Genomic DNA, 5420 nt, shown 5'->3' with positions numbered 1-5420 from the left:
CTAAGCTTGATAATTGTGGCGGAACTACGTTACTGAACTTAGGGAGAACATTTGATCAAAGTGACACAAGCTGCGGACAGCTTGTATGTTAATCTTGATTAAATTATCTAGTTCTTAAAGCTACCATTAAATTGAATCATTAGTGTGGACGCTTTGATTATTTGTTGGTTAGGATTAGTTATACGAAGGATCCGTTAATTAATCAAAGTTAAGAAAAGATAAAATTTCAGAATATAAACTGCAATTTTAGTTTCAAGGATCGGTTCTAACTTCCGTTGGTGGATGTGTGCTTGCGACCAAGGTTTGTTTTCTTGATAAATTTTGATTTTAATTGATTTTGTTTGCTAGTTTAATTGCTACAATAGTTTAGATAATCATAAACCAACTCCCCCCAATTACATAACGTACAACATAATAATCTGACTTGAAACTTCCTTGTGGGATCGACCCCTTGCTTGCTCTATACTATCTTGTGTGTTTTAAGTTAGGGTAATTAATTTGTGCGACTACGATATCACAACAAACAACAATCAATAAACAGATATTATATAACATTGATGTACAGTTAATTATCTTACAATAGATAATGAGTTTGTGATAAGACTTACATATATTCTAAACCATGTGGCAAATTATACATCTTGTAATTGAAAGATCTAGGATTCGGTCAGCTGTGAGTTATTGGATGGTAAGTATCGTCGATGTTGCTTGTAAGGTTGTTCCAAGTTATATGAGTTTATGACATCACAAAACATAAATAGTATACTGTTAACAAAGTTTATGTCGAACATCTACTTACTTAATAAAAGGTGTCAACTCATTACAGTTAAATAAAACATAATTGTGTGCTTGTCTGAACTCTATTTTAGACAAATATCTTCCCCTCATGGTATTTTTAAGTGTGGGTCATTTAGGATTAGAGAATATTGACAAGTTCCCGTTTGAAGGCACTTCACCACCATCATCATGCTGTAGAACATAGGTTATCCTCGTTCTCAAATGAAGTTAAAAATAGTATGAGATAAATATTGAGATCTCTTCAATAATATAGACCTCACATATTGATGCCTCAACATGCGCCTTGTTCTTAACTTTTTTTTTTAAGATTGAACAAGTATCTGCACGCACGCGCGCACACATATAGAATCCCTAAACCCTTCTGCACGCACGCGCGCACACATATAGAATTAATAAAAAAAAACATCAATTAAAAAAATTTAAAAAAATTAATTATGAATTATATAACAATTGTAATATCTAACCTCTTGAATGGATACATCCATCTATATTGGACTGGTCCTCCAACTTTTACCTCAAACGATAAATATACAGGTAGATGCTTCACTAAGTCAAAAAATAATGGAGAGAATATCATTTCAAGTTTGCATGTTATCTTAATGATATTCATTTCAAGCCTCTTAATGTGATCAACATTTAACTAAATGGAGCATATATCTCTAAAGAAATGACTGATCTCCGTTAGTGTTTTATATCTCTTTTGGCAACAAATCACGAAAAGCTAAAGGGATGAGTATTTGCATAAACATATGGCAGTCATAACTCTTCATTCCATATAATCTGCATTCCTCCGTATTAACCAGCCTTTATATGTTTGAGGCATGTTCATCGGGAAAATGCAAACTCTTAAACCATTTGTAGACTAATAATTGTGCGTTTTTGTTCAACACAAAGCTTGCTCTTAGTTTTGCGACTCGTGACTCATCACAAACCAACTCTACATTTTTAAGGTTACAGAACAACACTACATCCAATCTAGCTTTAATGTTGTTCTTTGGCTTCCCCTTCACATCTATAACGGTGTTGAAAATGTTCTCAAACACATTTCTTTTAATGTGTATAACGTCAAGGTTATGGTGGAGTAAATCCTTACATCATTATCACATCTCAAAACGCTCTTCAAATATTTTTTTATTTATATTTTTATATAGTACATCTTGTTGTGATTCGATTCTAGTCTTATCGGGTTATTTATTACTTTGACACTCCTACACTTGGGAGAAGATATCAATCTTTTGGTCACGTCAAGTTTTTGGCACCATTACCGGGAAGGTAAATTTCTATATAAATTATAATATTTATTTTATTTTCTCTTATCGCTTTTCTTAAATCTAACTTTTTTTTTTGTTTTCTTCTTCCTTTTATCCTCTTCCTACACGTGCATGAGGGTTTGGTCATGTATATTAAGTGATAGACTTTTCAGGAAATCCTTATTTTTTTTTTCAGAAAACAAGGCTGAAGAGGATAATCAATCGCTTTCTAATGAGAATAATCGAGTTAGAACACTAAGAGACCGCATGAATCCAACAAGAACAGGTGCACCATTATGTATAGTTTTCCCTTCTAATGCATTTCACTTTAATTTAAAGCCAGACATTATCCAACTTTTACTTATTTTTCATGGCTTAGAACTAGAAAATTCATACTTGCATTTAAAAGAATTTAAAGAATTTTGTAACACTTATAATGACTTAAATTGTAGCATGAACACTATTAGATTAAAGCACTTATTCTTTTCATTAAAAGATAAAGCTAAAACATGGCTACAAAATCTTAAGTCAAGATCCATTTGTGCTTAGAATGAAATGAAATAATAATTTTTAAAGAAGTTTTTTTTGTCTCACAAAACAAACTCTTTCAAAACACAAATCACCACTTTCACTCAAAAACTAGGAGAAGCATTTCATCAATGTTGAGATAGGTATAAGGACTTGCTTAATACATGTCCTCTTCATGGTTTTAAAACATGAAGATTGGTTTCATATTTTTATGAAGGGTTAACACCTAAAGATAGACAAATGATAGAATTGATACGCAATCGAACCTTTGAAGATAAAGATCCTAATGAAGTAATGGAATACTTAGACTTGCTAGTTGAAAATCCTTAAAATTGAGACACTACAGGTACTTATGAGGCACCAAGTAAAACTTAACTTCATATATCTAATGGAGGAATATACAACCTTAGGGAAGATCATGACCTCCAAGCCAAGTTTGCATCTTTAGCTAGAAAATTCAAAGCACTACAATTGAAAAAAAAATGGTCAATTAAAATCTATCTAAGATATTGTGTGTAAAATCTGTGAAACCAATGAACACTCAACCAATAATTGTCCAAACTTTGTCTTTTTTAAAGAATGCCTCCACGAACAAGCTTATGCTTTAAATAGTTTCTAAAGGTCCAATCATAATCTATACTCACAAACATACAACCTTGGTTGGAGAAATCATCTAAATTTTAGTTAGAAGAGTGATAATAATAATGCACAAACTTCACAATCATTCAAGCACATCATAATTTCCAAAATTCTCATGGATATACACCTCTTTATGCTCCACCTTTTAGAAGAAATCTTGAGAAAACACTGCATGTATTTATGAAAAAGCAAGAGATAATGAACACTCAACTTGCTCAAACCATGACAAATTTTAAAGATACTCTTGCAAAATACATATCTGCTCTCAGTTTTCAGGACAAAGGTAAGTTCTCATCTCATCTACAATAAAATCTTAAAGGACAATACAATTCAAATGCAAATAGTTGATGAGTACTTAAAAGTGTATTTTTATCAAGGTTTTATATCATCATTTTGCACTTGAAGTATCAGTAACTCCTTAACTAGAGCATGTTTTATAATAATAAGTTTGATAATATAAAATACCTTTAATTTATAATAAATGTTCATTTTAAATGCAGGTCTATACATAAATCAAAGAATTGATTAATGAGTTTAACTACTAAAATTGAGAAGATAAATAAAAGGTTAAACTTAGAAAAGAGATACTGATTCAATTGAAACTGGAACATTATTCTGCTATTAGGTCATATCTAGAGCCGTAGATCTTAGATTTCAGTTTGTTTTATATGGCTAGAAAGCTAAAATATAAGCCTAAAACATTCACGGAGAGTCCATAACCTAATTGTGCCGCTTAGAAGTCTAACTTTTAGCATCAAAAGAGAAGTTTGAATTTGTCTTGCAACTCAGATATTATTTAGTATTCAGCCCATATCTCGAGTTCTAGAAGTTCAAATGCACTGATTCTTTTTTAATTGGAAAGATTAGACAAGATCCCAGAACTTTCATATAGACCATTAATTAAACCTAAAAATACATTTTGATCAAGATTTTATATCATTATTTTGCACTTGAAGTATTAATAACTCTTTAACTAAAGCATATTTTATAATAACAAGTCTTATACCATAAGACACTTTTAATTTATGGTAAATATTCATCCCAAATGTAGGCCTATAATATAAATAAAAGGATTGATTAATGAGTTGAAGTATTGAAATTGAAATAATAAAGAGAAGGCCAAACCTAGAAAAGAGATGTCGATGCAGTCCAAACTGGAACACTATTCTATAATTGGGTCATATCTGGAGCTATAGATCTCGGATTTATGCCTGCTTTATATGGATAGAAAGCTAAGACATAGGCCTAAAACTTTCATGGGAAGGCAAGACTCAATTCTGCTATTTGGAAGTCCAAATCTTAACAACAACGTACAAATCTGAATCTGTCTTGCAGCCTAGACACTGTTTAGTGTTCAACCTATATCTCGAGTTCTAGAAGTCCAAATGACCTTAAATGTTTGTTTTTAGAAAGCTGAGATAATTTTCTAAAACTTTCATTGTAAGGTTGGTTCAAATTATGACATCATCAATGATATTTTGTTCAGAAAAGAAGATAAGAATTATCACCATGTCAAGATGTGGCCACCCACTCAACAATTAGTCATCAAATCAATAGTTCTAAATTTTAGCCTATAAAAGAAGGCATTTGTCATGCATTTAGGCATCTTGGTTTTCAGATCAAGATCATGGTCTGGCTCTCTCTTTATTGTAATGCTTAAGTTTTACTTATATTAATCTCTTGTTTTTGCTTTTTATTTCTTTTTCTTTACTAAGTTAACTTTTATTTTATTTATGTTCTTCTCTTGTTTATTTATATTTCTCTATTTTATTATATTTAGTTAAGTTTATTATGTCAAAGTGAAAAGCTTATACTAATGGTGTAAGAATAAGTATAGTATAAACTCAATATGGACTTTAATGTGTGATATTAACAAGCATTTGTTATCTTGTTCACTTTTAATATATTACTTGTTAAATGGTTAATCTAGATTTGTGTTGTATAACCTTTGGTACAACAAATACTTGACACTTTCATAGCCCAAACCATATGGTATAACCGACACCTATGCTATGAAAAGAACTTGATTTATTGTTAACATAAGTTATAATCATAAAGCAATCCGCCTTCTCCCATAATTTATAATCCGATTGAAACCTCCTTTTGGTATGGTTTCCAGTTCAATAATAAGAGTTTATACTATACTTATTTGAAATACTATTAGTAGATCCTCTAACCTTGACATTTGTTGTTATCATTATTTAA

The sequence above is a fragment of the Populus euphratica genome, unplaced genomic scaffold (genome assembly GCF_000495115.2).
Source record: "Populus euphratica unplaced genomic scaffold, PopEup_1.0 scaffold137.1, whole genome shotgun sequence".
Lineage (NCBI taxonomy): Eukaryota > Viridiplantae > Streptophyta > Magnoliopsida > Malpighiales > Salicaceae > Populus > Populus euphratica.
The sequence above is the reverse complement of the archived record's forward strand: the minus strand, read 5'-3'. Positions refer to the sequence as shown.